Genomic DNA, 16,919 nt, shown 5'->3' on the forward strand with positions numbered 1-16,919 from the left:
TAGCTTCAGCTTGACTTGCTCCTGCCGGTTGCACATCTATTTATTATTTCTTCTGATCTCTTTTCTTTGCCCATCTACCCTCCCACTTATCTATCGCACCCATTTATGGATGTACATGATTAATACCCTAATCTACAATTTAATTCCAGTAGGTCTCATGTTCAATATATCTTTATTACTAAATTCCAATCTGTACCTTATCTTTAAGGGCTTTGATTTCTCTAAGTCTACATCATATTTCCCGGCCATTTAAGCTAATCTTTCATAAGCCTGTCCTGCACATTGGGTAATGTCCTTGCATACGAAGTGCAGTTCGTCCTCTGTGTGTCTAATTGTGCACTGTCTAAGGTTCCCAGTATCATCCCATTTATTTCAGATTTCAGTCTGGACACATTCAGGGATCTTTCTCTCTTAGGGGTCTCTTCTGCTCTCGCAATGCAATTTGTCACACCTTTTGCACCTTCGGACTCAAACTATTTAGCCAATTATTTCATTGCTGTGCAGTGAAACCTCTCAAACTCACAGTATTATTCTGTAACATTTCTGCTCTTGCGGGAAACCCTTTCACTTAATTCAGGGTGTTCATTATGGATATATTTTCTGATGGGTTAGAATTGCCAGGTACTGCAATTAGCATTCCGCATCTGTTTTGGGCACAAAATAAGGTGAGGATCTCTGAGGAAACCTCCCATCAGGAAAAAACCCTGTCTGGCTTGTCATTGAAGTAGGGTCTAAAATGTAGGTAGGGGTTAATGGTCTCAGAAGAGAACCTCGTTTCTCCATTTGCTGAATAGTTTGATTATAGCGATCTCTGCACAATATTTCAAGATATCCTCTGAGATATAAGTGGTGTATCTTGAACAGTTGGGACATTTACTGAGTGTGCATTAATTCCAGACATACCTGGAGAGTACAAAGAAACAACTGGGCCTATAGTCACAGGAAGTGTTAGAGATTCTGGACCAATATAATTCATCTGGTTCAGAGGAATAGCCATTCCTACACTTTAAAATGACAAGGTAGTACTGAAACTTTGTCACACTAGAGTCAGGGTAACATTTGGTATGAACTGATTTGGACTGCACATTTGCACAGGCTGAATTGGACTAAAACTTTGCACAGACTGATCTGAATCAAAACATTGGCGGTCATTCCAACCGCGGCGGGCGGCGGTAGCCGCCCGCCTGGCGGGAACCGCCGAATGACCGCGGCGGCCATTCTGGCTTTCCCGCTGGGCCGGCGGTCGACCGCCAAAAGGCCGCCCGCCGGCCCAGCGGGAAAGACCCAGCAACGATGAAGCCGGCTCCGAATGGAGCCGGCGGATTTGCTGGGGTGCGACGGGTGCAGTGGCACCCGTCGCGATTTTCAGTGTCTGCAAAGCAGACACTGAAAATCATTATGGGGCCCTGTTAGGGGGCCCCTGCACTGCCCAGGCCAGTGGCATGGGCAATGCAGGGGCCCCCAGGGGCCCCACGACACCCGTTCCCGCCATCCTGTTCCTGGCGGTAAAAACCGCCAGGAACAGGATGGCGGGAAGGGGGTCGGAATCCCCATGCAGCGCCGCCATGGAGGATTCCCTGGGCCAGGGGTAAACTGGCGGGAAACCGCCGGTTCCTCTTTTCTGACCGCGGCTTTACCACCGCGGTGAGAATGGCCCAGAAAGCACCGCCAGCCTGTTGGCGGTGCTTCCGCGGTCGTTGGCCCCCATTGTGTCTTTATTGGCTGATTCATGTTATAATTCCCTACAGTCTGATTCACATTTGGACTCTGTACAGGCTGATTTGTGTCAAAGCTCTGAACTGGTTGATTCACTCTAGGAGTTTGTGTCACTGAGTTTGTAAGTGTACCTGGCACTATCTGATTTAGGGTCTGTGCTACTGGGACAGTAGGCACATTAAGGGTTACATCACATACAGTTACACTAGTTGATCCTACTTCTACAGAATGATATGGAGGCAGACAATTGAACAAGATCTGATTTATAAATTCATCATCTGAATCACTGTCATAAGTCTCATTCTTTTCAGTATCTGTTGTCTATTCGGTTTTCCCTGTCTGTCTCTTAATCTTTGGTTTAGAACTTTCTCCTTCTTCACTAGAAATATCTCTAAGCTTTCTGCTCCTCATCCCATCTTGCCTCAGCAATTGTCTTAAATGCTTTCTGCATTCTATTCTCATACTTGCTTTTCAGTTTCTGTCATGCTGTGCGTTTCCAGATATTAATTGCTTCTAATTGTGCAGAATTCGTAGGCAGTTTCGTCTCATACAGTAAATGCCTCAGGTTCTTAAGAATTCATATATTTAAAGTTCCATAACAGGAAAATGCTAATGTGCCCCCTTTATGTGTTATTTTGCACCATTGCTCAAGCCACATACATTCATAAAGACCTTTTTTGGATGCTACAAAATTACCTGGAGTGCCATTGGGAGGGGTAGCTATACCTTCTCTCACTGGAATAAATACATATCCTATTAATGCACATTTCAGTACTTTAAAGAACTTCATTTTCAATCAATTTCCATAAATTTCAATAAACCTTTCATTCAAATCAGGAAGTAATTACAGTTGTAGCTTGGAAAACAGACGTGCAGGCTTCATACGTAAAACAGATTCAACACTGATGGAAGTTGTGTAGGCATCCTTCACAAGCAGCAGGGAAAGCAATAGTGCATTTTCCTGTCACACTGTAGAGCATGGAATGCAGCTGTGCAGACTACACAAAAAAACAGACATGGCAAAAAGCATGTAAAGCAGGAGCAGCAGAAAGCCTGCCCTCATACAAAACAAGTGTAGTACAGGCAGCAGTAGACTGGGTCATGTCACAAAACAGGTACACCTTCTTCGCTGCCATAAAGAAGCACAGTGAAGAACAAAAGTGCACACTTCCCTAGTTGACTGTATTAAATTTCACTTATAGTTGTTTTCTAAGTAACTTTAAGTGCACGTCTATTCTAATTTTTAAATTAGGTTTTGACCCAAAACTGAGATCTGAGAACTTCTCTCAGTGATTTGCTAAATTGAAATTAGATCTTTTACACTGTTATGTTTAAAAAAATCTTTGCCATGCACATTGATATGCGAACACAGGAGGTTTTGACATTTGTCAATTTCTTGCCCAGTCTGCGGCTCACTGACATAAAATTAAAAACACTAATAATAGTAAAGCTGGATATATCTTGAAAAGAAGTCAGCCAGGGGCTTCACAGACATAAAGCTGCAGGATCTCCGAGTCAGTCTCTTCAGGCCACTCTGAAGTGTGAGAAACGTAAAACCTGGTATCTTCTTGGGGCCATGCATCCCCTGCGCTTCAGCACGTAAGATCAGGATATTGTGAACATTGAGGGGGTAGATGATATGATTAGTGAAGCTGAACACATACTAACAGAATTCACCACTTATTACTCTAGCTTGTATGCCACGCATGTGTCCCCCTCGTATCCTGACTAGTATTTTAATCCTTCAATTGCATTTCACTTGTTTGGTTAACAGATGCCATCTATTTCCTGATGCACCAATAACGTTACAAGAAATTACGTCTGTAATTTCCAGAATGCCTACACATAAGGCTTCATGTAATGACAGACTCCCTGGTGAGTTTCACAAAACATATTCTCATCTATTGGCCTCCAAATTGCTGTAATTATACAACTAGGCACTGGTGTCTGGCAAGCTCCCTTCCTCACTCTGGGAGACATTACGCATAACATTGCTGAAGCCAGGTAAATGACCAACACAAACCAACTCCTACAGGCCAGTCTCTCTTATTAACATAAACGCGAAGGACCTGATTCACAAACTGCACTTTGTTGTACGTTTTGTAGTACTATAGAAGATCTCCAAAGCTTACTACAAAGTGTTATTCACTAACTACACTGTGTAGTAGGTCCAGCAGTACACATGGCCAACCACTGGTACTGCAACACCCTCCCATAGAAAATAATAAGGTAGGGACATAGGGCCACATAAAAGTACGTTTTGCAACTCGCAAACCGATTACAGAGCTATTTGCGACCGTGCCAAAAGGTATGTACAAATGCCATTTCGGAGTCCCAAATAGCGATGCAACCAATTACTGAATCGCAAAAATTTGCGACTCGTCTTTGCGACTCGCAAATAAGAAATCGCAATTTGCGAGTCACAGACTGAATATACAAGGCAGTCGCAAATTACGATTAGTCGCAAATAGGCCATTTTGCACACCCAGATTAGCACTGATTCAAACAAGTGGTAATCAGAAACCAAAGTAAAAAAACAGAACCAGAAGGCATCTGGGTGTTTCAAAATGGCTGCACTCTACATGATTGCATGAGGGAGGTGAGTTCAGGCTGCCCAGCAGAGGAGGAGGAGGCGGAGACAGAAGAGGATATACAGAACCAGGCAGACCATATTTCAACAGACTGAGGAGGAAATATATGAGAAATATAGACTGAGCAGCACAGTCATCTTAGAGATCACTGAACTGCTGAAACCTCAGCTAGAAAGCCAAACCCTGCGCAGCTGCTCCATCCCCACACATGTGCAAGTGCTGTGCTCACTGCACCTCTTGGCCTTGGGTAACTACCAGAGGGTGATTGCTGTTGCTGGTGGAGTGTCCCAAAGTGCCCTGTCACGATTCTTTAGATGGTTCTTAGATGCCATACTCGCACACATGTACAGATACATTTACCTTCCCAGGAATGTGGAGGAAATACACAACACCAAATTGGACTTCCACAGAACTGCAAACTTTCCCCATGTAATAGGGTGTGTGGACGGGACACATATACCCATATGTCCTCCTGCAAATCTGGAGTATGTGTTCCGCAATGGGAAAGTACTCACGCACTCAACATCCAGGTGATATGTGATGCCCATAATGTCATAACTGATATAGTGGCAAAATATCCAGGGAGCACACATGATGTGTACATATTCAGGCACAGTGGGATACACCAACGGATAGAACGTGGGGAGTTTGATGCTGGATATTTCTTAGGTACTGTGTAGTACACACAAATGTCAGAAATACATGTCAATGAATAACCATGTTAAGCCATGCTCATATCTGCTGTTTTGTTACACAGGTGACAGTGCATATGCTCTGAGGCCATGGATACTCACCCCATACTTAACACCTGCCAATCAGAATGAGAGGCGCTACAACATTGGACATCAGTGCACCAGAACTGTTATTGAGAGGACCTTTGGCATGTTGAAGTCACGTTTCAGATACCTGCACAAAAGTGGAGGTGCACTCCAGGATGCCCGAGAGACTGCATGCAAGATTGTGGCAACAAGTACCATCCTACACAGAGCATAGCAACCAGGCATGGGCTACATGTCACCCTAGATTACACAGATTCTGAGGAGAAGGAGCAGGAGCCACCACAATGACAGCCTGGGGATGGTAGCATCGCAATGGAGGGTAGACCGAGACAGGATCACATAGCAACTCATTACTTTGGCAGGTAGGTGCCAACTTCAACAGCACTCACAAATGTAAGACACCCATAGCCAGGTTGTGCAAAACAAAAGTATCCTTTAATGTCAGGAGTGCAAAATGTAAATGGGGGCATATAGCCAGCAGTAAACAAGTCTTATGTAACAAAACCTAACACATTCCACTCATGTGCCTTAGGTCAAACCTAGAGAGACAACATCACACCCTCCTACGAGTATGACCACCATGGCATGTGCCTGGTTGGTTCACAGATGTCTGACGGGCACTGTTACTACACGGGATGCGGCCATCTGAGGCAGAAACGCTGCTGACACTTGATATGTTCTCACTGTCCTCAGGGGTGTGTCTAGTACCTCTTGCTGCCTGGGAGGTATGAATGAGGTCAACTGCAACAGTAATGCGCCCTAGTCCCCTTGCCACATCTCCAGCAAAATGCCCTAGTTCTACCTGGAGCCTGACAGTGCACCTTGACAGACAGGTAGTTGTGGTGGCTAGGCGGCCAATGGACTGACTGAGCCAGTCAAAACGTGCAGCTGTGTTGCGCTCTTTGCGCCTTGCATGGGCCTGATCTGCCACCATTTCCCTACATAGGTCATTGATGCCAGTGGTGAGGATGACCATGTTGCTGTTCATGGTGGATAATTGGTTTTTGACATTTCCAAATACCTGTGTGAGGGTCTGTTGCATTCGGTGCAGGTTCTGGTTCATCATCCGCATTTGTTTGTTATGCAGGCGGTGACTTTTGAGTATGGATACCTCTAGACAAAGGAATTGTTGTGAAGTGACATCCTCCTCACCTGCATCATGTGTCAGACGACGCCTTCCACGCCCGGAACCTGCTGTTCTCATAGACCAACTCTCACCCATCTTGGCCTCGGTGTCAGGTTCACTGCCTCATTGCCAACATCTGTCTCTGTTGTCTCTTGTGCATGGGGAACAATTGGTGTGGTGCTTCACTTCCCTGCAGAAATGCTGACTGCCTCATCCGCTGTCATGGTGGCATTGTCATCTCCCTGCACACTAGGGTCATCAGTGGATACTTGAGGGAGACCTGTGGGACACAGGGGATACACTGTCAGTGACTCTCAGATGTGTGGCTTATCAAAATAAATATTCCTCAAAACTTGGACTACTGTACTACATTACCCATAATGCACTAAACTTTAGGTGGGCATATCAGCATGAAACAATTTGGATGATGCATGCTTTTGTGAACTGTGGTTGTGTGCATGGTGCCTTGAATAGTATAAATTAGTGAGATTTTCTACTTACTTTTGGAGGTTCCAAGTGCTGAACTGTCCCGGTCCCTAATTCCAAAAACAGCCTCTGGCTTGAGAGTGGTCTTCACCATGCTCTCTATTGCTGTGGGTGGTGGTACTGTGGATGGGTACCTGTTCCATGGGCCTCATTCATCCACTCTGTAACCCTTTCCTTGGTTCTTGACCTGAGGGCATACCATCTTTTGCGCACCTCCTCATTGGAGCAGTGACTGACTCCAATGGCATTCATCTTGCTTTGTATGTCCAGCCATATCTTCTTTTTTTGTGTGTCAGGGACACTCATTGCTGCCTTTCCTAACAGGACCTCATGGTGTAAGTAGCACTCCTCAGTGAGGATCTCCAGCTCTTTGTCAGAGAATTTGAGCTTTCTCTTCCTCCTTGCAGCGTTTGTCTCCTTAGTTTGGCTTGCCATGTCTGCAGTTGCTCCTCTCAGCTGGGTGTGCCTCTGCTGTTTGTCATGGCTAGACACCTCCCACTTCCATGGGAGGTACTTCCTGGTTCTGAGGTCATCATCCAGCACCAGGAAGTGTAATTTCTTTTTTCTTTTGCACCCGTTCGCTAATTGCGACTCGGATAAAATCCCATGTGGAATTTAGAAAATCGCAATTTGCGATGCGACTTGGCACTGAATCGCAAATTTGATTTGCGATTTTTTCTCACATTCCGATTTGGGAGTCCGAAATTGCGATTCGCATGGAGTCGCTATATACGACTCGCAAATGTTTTGCTTCATACATGTGCCCCTTAGGCCCTTATTACGACGCTGGTGGTCAAGAGAACTGCTTTTACTGTGGGGAACAAGGTTCTCGATGGGCTGGCGGCAGGCAGACTCGTGTTCAGCCATAGCAGCGCTGAACTCAGCACCACCGTGCTGATCAAGACTTCTATTTCTACCAGCATTTCTATGGTGAGGACCTCGCCATGGAAAGACTGGTGGAAACACAGTGCAGATATCCACAGGGGGGGCCTTGCACTGCCCATAACATAGGGAGTGCAGGGGCCCCCCTGCTTAGCACCCTCAAAATGGGAACTCTCTGCTTTGCATTCCAAGGGTGCTGGTGTGCTATGGCATTGGTTTTGGTCCCCTTAAGGGAGCTGAGGCCAATACTGTAGCACTGTTCCAGCTGGTCTGACCGGTGGGAATGCCATTATAAGATGTACCCACCGGTCAGCCTGGCAGGAACATCGTAATATGACCGGCGTGGGGCGACAGCCAGTATGACAGTCCCTCCTCACTGCAGCTTAGGCAGTCACAGTATTCCGACTGCCAGTCATAATGAGGCCCTTAGAATAAAACCCCACAGAAAATATTGGTAAATTAAAATGCTGAAATAGTTAGAAATATAATAATATATAAACATATACAGTTATTATTGAATTATAAAATATTTACCAACCTATTTTTAAATGTAACATTAAACTTTACTAAAATAATTATATTAATTTAATTAATTCAAAACAAATCCCTTTCGAGGTTAGAGTGACGCGTAAATTATGCAAAAAAGCTAAGAGAACTCTGCTTTGTTCTTATCTAGCTCGGTGTTAATAGCACTTTGCTGATCCAATGCTTAAAAAACTTTGCTAGATAAACAGAAATTTGAGGTGAGCAAACCTAGAGTGTCTCTGGTGTTGCAGGGTGTTACTGGGGCTGCTCTCCACCTAAACTTGGGTACTACCCAGAGTTCTCTTTTCTTTTTTGCATAATTTAATTAATTCTACACTTCACTTTAAATAATTATTAATGCACATTGAAACATATTATTTTCTTCTTTGGGTGGAAATCTATTTTTTGAAGTTTAGAAAAATAATTTGGATTGAATTCTATATGTTTCAATTATTCAAGTTTTGATTAAAAATTAATTTAAAACTGTATCATTTTTCTCTTTAATTCAACATTTAAAGTCAATATGTAAAATGAATGTACGTAATTATTTGTAATTAAATATTTGTAAAAAATATTTTCTATTGTACCTAATGATCTCTGCCTAATCCCAATTGTTTGATTTGATATACAAATTGGATGTTGGTAGTTGTAAAACATTAATAATTTTTTTTTTATAAAGATGGAAGCGGGAGGAGACAGGAGAACGACAATAAGATAGGGAAATAAGAATGCTGCAGTGCAAGATATTAAGTAGAGGGAGTATGTCATGGAGGTTGAGATGGGAGATAGGCATGGTATGCTAAACATAAGATAAAGAGAGAATGGAAAAGTATTCAGAGAGAAAGGCACAGAGAGAAAGAAAGAGGCATTTCAAGGAAGAAAGGTAGAGAGCAAGGTAAGGTTTTAAAGTGAGGTAGAGATCAGAAGACGTCAAGAAATAAATCTAATGAGGAGGTGAGGTGCACAGTACTGTAAGATAGAGAAAGAGGTAAGGCAGCAAGAGAGGTGAGGTAGATAGGTAGAAAAGAAAATTTTAAGGAAATACAAAAAAAAACAGAAATTAAAGGAAACATTTTAAAGGAAAGATAATTCAAATTTACTTTAAAGTTGGGTGGAGTTTTGGACTACTACCTGGGTTCAGGGATGGGTAATGTTTATGGTGATGAAGGGGTCATTAGGGTTCAGGAATAATTGGAATTTGGGCATAGAAAGGAGTTTTTAGGGTCAGAGATGTGTGAAGTGTAGGGTTGGTGAGGAGTTATTAGGATTCATGGATGAGTAGCGTTTAGTTGTGTGTGGTGTTTTTAAGTTTCAGGGATGGGTGGGGTTAAGTGTGTTGAGGAGTTTTAGAGTTCAAGGATGAGCTGTGTTTAGGGCTGGTGAGGGTTTAAGGTTCAATTACAGATAGCAGCTGGGATGGTGATTTATTTTAGGGTTCAGGGTGCGATGAAGTTTAGGGTGGTGAGGGGTTTTAAAGATTCAGGAATTGGTGGAATTTAGATGTAGAGAGGGTTTTTTGGGTTCAGGGAACGGTAGTTCAGGGTGATGATATGTTCTTATTGGTCATGGATGGCTGGTGTTTCAGGGTGGGGAGAGTTGAGGGACAGGTAAAATTTGGATTTGCAGAGGTATTTTAAGGGGTATAGAATAGGTAGTGTTTAGGCATAGAAATGGGTTTTAGGGTTGAGGAATGGTTGGATCTAGGGCAGTGAGTGATTATATGGCTCAGGGATGGTGGATTTTGGAGTAGAAAGGACTTTTAGGCTTTAGGAATGAGTGTGGTTTAGGTGCAGTGAGGGGCTTTAAGGGGAGGAGAGATTGATGGTGTTTAAGGGTTTGTGAGGGTTCAATGATGGGTGGTGTTTATGGGTGGTTATGGGTCAGGAAATTAAAAGCATCAAATGTAATTCTTTGACAATGTAAAATATATAAATATGAACTATTGTCTAGAGGTGGGCAAAACTCAAGGAATTTGGCTCTGGGTAATTGCAGAGAGTTACATAAAAACTCAGCAAAATTCTGTGGAGTTCTGCCAAAGGGTGGAAAAAGGCACGGCAACACTGCTTCCACTGTGATTTAGGTCCAGGAGTGTGTTCTGCGCTGACAAATCAGTGCGAACAGTACCACGCACCACACCAGGGAATGCACCTTTTTTTTCCTTTTATTTTTTTACTTTAGCAAGGACACCACTGGCGACAGGCAGAATGAGATGCAGCAGCATTTAAATTAATAAGTTTAGAATACACTGAAGGGGAATGTCTCACTGTTGACAGATTTATGCTGAGCTCCTTTGGGAGAGGATTGATAAAGTCCCCGTTCCTGGGTCTTTTTAGATCTGCATAACTGTGCCAATAAAGAAATTTGAGAAGCCGGAATGTGTGATGATTGGATTTCTACACTACATTACATTCGGACCAATTGATTTACTGATTGTATATACCCATGGTTGCACTGAATGAAAGAGACATAATTTTGCCCTCCGAGTCTTTTGCTTAATCCATGTGATTTTTGGTTGATGGGCTCGTAGACCCATGGGACTGGGCATTAGAATCATAGAAACTTTAGTTAATGACCTGTGTGTTGTGTAAAGTACCACAGCTGCCCGATTGTTGAAGAGCATGCAGCTACTCAAACTGATTTTTCTGCAGCTCAAGTAGATTTTCTACTCAAGCATCAGCGTTGCGACTGTCAGCTACAACCTATATTCGAAAAAGCTCACTGGATGTCATTCTAGTGACTGGAAATCCCACTAGGGGATGCATGATATTAGGAGAGAAAGAGTAAAGGCAAACATATGATGTGCCGAGGGTAGGTGATGTGGAAAAATAGGTGATTTTGACAAAGAGGTAGAGAGAGTGGGTGCTGTATACAAAATGGTGGGATAGAGCCAGATGTGAGATAGAGAAATTTATAAAGACTGAGTGCTAGATATTGAGCTATGGATAAGGTGAGGTGACATAGAAGACACAGACAGAGAGTGATTGGAGAGGTGTTAATGATATGAAAAACAGGTAGTGATAATTAAAGAGGTAGCATGAAAACAGAAAGGCAGTGAGAGAAGTGATATAGGGGCAGAGGCAGAAAGAGGCAAGGTAGTGAATAAGCAGTGAGACTAAATGAGAAGCTGCTTAGTGAAAGAGGGATGAGGTAAGAAGATAATGAGAGAGAGGCAATTAGGAGTGGGTAGAATTGGCTGAGTTTGATTCTGTGGAATCACACGGAATTACATTAAAATTCCCCCAGATTCCACAGAATTCCATGATGAGGCAGAGTAGACATGTGCCACTATTTTCATAGCGCAAAATGTACCCTTGTGTTAAAAAATTGATGCGAGTGTGCATTTTGCACTATGGAAATAGCACAACCAAATACCACTCGGTGCTCTTATGCCGGCTAATGGAATATGCAGTGTCACTCATCACCCTTACATCCTCTTCAGTGATTAAAAGGTAACCACTGCAGAGTATACAAGGGCACTGAGCGGCAGGTAGCGGTTTCTGAGCGGCAGGTAGCGGTTTCTAAACTTCTAAACTTTAGAAACTACTGCATAATTTAATCGAACGGGCAGAGCGGCAGAATTTTATTTAACCAGTAATTCCACATTACAAAAATAATGCAGAAATTACCAAAATTCCTCTGATTCTGTTGGTGGAATTCAATCTTTCGCCTGAGCCTAAAGCCAATAAAAAGAGTAATGCCTTACAGAGAAGAGTGAGAGAGGCCAGGTACAGAAAGATATATGGAGAGGTAAGTTAAAAAGAGATAACATTGAGAAATATTACGAAGATTGATTAGAGATACAATGATGTGGAATGGAAACAGACTAGTGAGTTGTAGAAGGATTGGTGAGACAGAGAACATTGGGAAAGAGGAGGAGAGAGGTAGATTTTTAGAGGAAGACAGAGTAGTAGAGTGAAAGATGAGGCTGTAAGAGAGGTAGACATGGGGTAGAAAAAGATGTATTTGAGAGAGGGGTGGGATAGACAGAGGTGAACTAGAAAGTGTGCTGAATGAGATGGTAGATACATGGAAACACATATTTACAGAAAGAGAGTGGGGAAAATGAAGGGGGAGATAGAAGAGGTAAGGTGAATGAAGGTGAGAGACATGATACAAAGGTGAAGCAGAGAAAGAGAGGTTCAGGGTTCTAGAGAGAGGTGGCATTGAAGAATTCAAAGAGAGGGGTAAATAGGGAAATGAGGTAGAAATAAGGGTGGTGATTCAGCAATTTGTCAGATAATGAAAGAGTTAAAGTCGAGAAAGATGGGGAAGAAAGAGAACAAAGATAGAGAAATAGGCAAGTTAAACCAAGGGTTAGCTGAGGCGAAGATTAAGTTATAGGTAGCAAAGCAGAAGAAGAGGGAGGTAAAGACGGAGTGATAAAAGCAAAAGATTGGTGAGGTACAGCAAGCCATGTAAAAAAATAGAGAGTGGTGCAGTGGGTATGGATAGAAAGAGAACCAGAGCTAGAGAGACAGAGATGAGGAGCCGAGAGAGGTAACTTTGCTAGGGGGTCCCATTGGGAGGTAGAGGTTCTAGGCAGTTTTCCAATTTACTCATGCCTTAAAATGGCTCTGCTCATTCTCACACTTAATCCTATTTGACATAACTCATACCATCTCTCAGAAATGTTTGGCGCCCAGGCCTCTTCAAGTGGCTCCCTCTGAACCCTTACACAAGCACTCAATACCACAGACTAGACTACGGTAATGCTCTGTACCTAGATATTACCACAAGCTCACCAACAGATTTAAAGTAGTCCAAAATGCTGCACCACAATCCTACTCATCCTTCCTCCTTGAGCTCAAATCTCCACACACCTCTGAAACCTCCACTGGCTCCTCATCTGAAAATGTGCTACCTTCAAATTCATCACTCTCACCTACAAGGCACTTCACAACTTTGGGTCCTGCCTACCTCATAAACCACATATACTTTAACACACATCCAATGCACCTCAGATCAACTGGATGCCTCTTTTCCACATCCTCCAGATCTAGAACATAGAAATTAGAGTTTTCGCCTTCACCCGCATTGCCTTCAAGACCTAGAATGAACTCTCTTTCCCTACCAGAGTAGCCATCTCATCCCTTGATTTCAGAAGGAAAATGCAAACCTGGGTTTTTAACTAGGCTCCTATCAGACAGCACAGTTAACTCTTTCTAGGCACCTGCATATCCTTCCAGGTGATTAGCATACAAATTAAAATGTAATATAACATAGCATTACATAAGATGTAACACACCATCATTTGGCTAATACTCTTTGGCTGCCAACTCCAAAAGCGGATCATTATGGAAGGGTCTCACACACCACGTAAACACCACACAAGTTAGGGAAACAGCCTGAAATGCATTTCAGACTATAACATTATGAAAGGAATTGAAGACACCAAAGGATTAGTGAGTGTGTGAACTTGTAAATGTGCTATTACCTGGAGACATCTTGGAGCTAAATCGTCTCATGTAAAAAAACAAGAGAAGTAACAAATCAAAAGAAAATATGATTTTTAAAGACCTTAAAGAAGTGCTAGAAATGTCTGACACATGGCAGGCAAACAATTCCAAAGTTAGGTTACCAGGACAGAAAGTATCCTGCTCCCAGACTGAACTTGCTTACATTGAAGAACAAACAGCAAGCTCCATCCTCCTGACTTCAGTGATCAGATGGCAGCATAGTCCCAGAGCCTAGAATGTATAGTTTTTGGACAACAGTCATAAAATTAAAGCAAGGAGATTTACATATAATTCACTTAGCAACTTGCACCTAGTGTTGTTTTCTGTCTACAGATAGGTGATTGAGGATACAAACAGCCTTATTTAGAGGTTACAAATGTGATGGACAGATATCCTGTTACAGTTATAGGTGCATTAGACCCAATGGCACCCCTAATAAGGCAGACAGGATATCTGTCATATTTGTGATAGAGTAACCTGTCTACGAAACTCTCAATCAAGTCCACAATCTTGGTCCTGCCACCATATATTGAAAGAAAACAAAGCTTCCAAATACCCACCCCACCCCGGGGCAGACTCAGATAACATGCACTTGTGTAGTCCATTCTGGCAAATCATGCTTGAACATTTCAGCAAAGGGGATATCTGTCACCATTGTGACAGAGTAACTTGTTTGTCAATATTTAAATCAGGCCCTAAGTATCAGCTACACCCCTAACTAAACTTTCACCTCAGGCAAGAGCAGCAACCACTTTGGGTGTATTAAAGCAACACCCATACCAGTGACATTTGCCAGTTGGTTGCAAAGGTTTCCTTTGAAGAAGGATCGTCTGATACTTCGGTTTACAAATCCATCATAGTCTGTCTAACAATCCAGTTTTCTCTCTTTTCAGTGACTCAGAACTTCTGCTGGATATCACAGTGCCCAAATAGAACAAGAGAATCATGTAATCAGAGGACTGCACACAGATCAAGTCTCAGTGCCAACTATTAGCAGCATCAAACATTATTTGAACTCATAGCGCATACTGAACTCTTTGAATAAGGACATTGTGAATTGTCATGACTGCAAGGATCAAGCCAGCTGTGTAAGGGAAGAATAGAACTGGTGATGAAGGTGTTTTTTCCTGTTATCAAAAAACTTTGGTGTGTTGAGGACAAACATTTCTGATAAGCTCCAGCACATAAAAGAAATGATTAGAACACAGCAGGTGAGATGGCACAAACACAAAACACAAACTACTGTTATAACTTAATAACTTGTAAGGATAGTACTTACATTTGTCACAAACAGAGATCAAGAGGGTCTCAGTACCCAATCCAGCACAATTGCCCAATGAGGGTGAAAAAAACTTAAATTGTGATAATAGTTGATTGGCCAGCAAAGCTGGTTGCAAATTTTGCAACAGTGTTGGCTATCAAGGAGATGGGTCTTGCTTTTTATCAAAACTAGGTTTCTTTGATAAGAGTCAGCTACGGTGATGGTCTTAGTGGAAAACAAGTAGTTTTTTTAAGGCTGTTACTCTAGGAGTAATCAGTGCTAACATGTCTTGTATGCCACAATGCTGAAATAATGACAGCCAGAGATTCTAAGGAAAATGCAAAGCCTGATCCTCAGAATCCTGAATGGGGGGCTATAGTCTTGGCATGTTGATCTTTATTCAAGGAAGGAAGAAGGTGGCACTCTCCCTCTGTACAAAAGAAAACAAATGATAACAAAATACTCATAAATGAGTTGAACCTTCCTGGATAAGAAGGAAACCGGAGCTCTTGGCTTGACTGCACCAGTGGAGCAGTACAACCGGGATTAATAAGGTCTCTCACAACCCTACATAATGCAGGACAGGAGTCAATGCTTGAGAAAATGCATTATTCTAAAAAGTGATTTTTACCTGTATGAGGCTGGCTCAATCCTGTCTTCACTTTGTTCTCTACACAGTCCAAGCCTTTTCAGAGTAACTGGTATGCGTTTTTGCTGCAGACTAACAAACAGCTATCTTCTTGATGCGCTAATTGGAAGAGAAAAGCAGTTCATGGGATAGAGCTTTTGTGTTTCCAGGCTTGATGCAAAGATGCATTGGCTGCCAATGAAGATCTGCTGTTAATCAGGACTCATGGTGATCCTGGTCCAATGATACACAAAAGCAACATTAGCCTCTTCTACTTTGATTGTATTCCTTACTCAGCTTTGATATGGGCTTTCTATGTCAAGCTTTTGACATTTAGAGAAACTGGATTAAAAAGTATTACTGTGAAGCCTTAGATATAACAGAGTTAGCCTTTAACATATGATTTGAGGAAATTAGATCTCAGGTGTGCCCTGCAGAATGAATGGGCACATTAATTTCCTAAATAAGATCTAACCAGTATAGGCAGTGGCATAATGCTAGACACTAGCTTGCAATAGATCCTTCAAACCAGAGATTAAACTATTCCAACACAATAACTCTAGAAAGGTTGATCACAAGGTATAGATTTGTTCATATTAGATCCATAAGACTGCGTAGTGAAAATCTAAAGATTCTGCCATTAGGCTTGTAATAGTGTTCAATACACTACTTCAGCCATAATGGTAGAAGATGTAAATGGAGTACATTGGACTACCAGGACCTCTTCAAGCAAGTGCCCTGGAAAAGGAACAATAATGATATTGAGATGGGATTTATATACAAAGAAGATACCTCCCCCTGACTGTTCCTTCCTGGAGACTGTAGGAGATTAATATTCTCTGATAGGGCCATCACGACACCAAGAGCACAGGCCTCATGTATACAGGTTTCTCTTATGTTTTGGGTAGATTACACAGATGACTGTTCTTTTGAGACATGACAGATTAAACCAGGGCGAAACATTGTTGATACCCCCTCCCCTCTGTTGCCTCAGGACTCATTGAAGGTGGTGCTTATGTGGATCATTTCGTACAGTTGCATATTTGTGTGTACACAACCTTAGGTCTCAGAGTCTATGAATATACTTACGTATATGATAACACTTTGAACACTGATTCATCTGTACTTTTGTTTCACTTTATAATGCACTCAAATTGATTCCAAAGAAATAACTGTATTGGAAGCCAAGAGAAGAGTGCTTTTGATTTATTCGATTCTAGAATGAAAACTTGTATTGTATGATACAGTAGACATACTAAATGAGTGTAGATAATTCATGTTAATAACCATGAAAAGCATAAGATGATCTCTGAAATGAGTCTGCACAGGACAACTGTTTGATTAAACATGTTAACCTTATCTCCTGTGGACATAAAAGGTTGTCCTTGTTTGGTATACAGGGCAATCAGGCAGTGCTCTGCTCTGTGGCAGTCAAGGCTAGCGATGACAAGCACTGGCAAAGCCAATAG

The sequence above is a fragment of the Pleurodeles waltl genome, chromosome 6, assembly GCF_031143425.1.
Source record: "Pleurodeles waltl isolate 20211129_DDA chromosome 6, aPleWal1.hap1.20221129, whole genome shotgun sequence".
NCBI lineage: Eukaryota > Metazoa > Chordata > Amphibia > Caudata > Salamandridae > Pleurodeles > Pleurodeles waltl.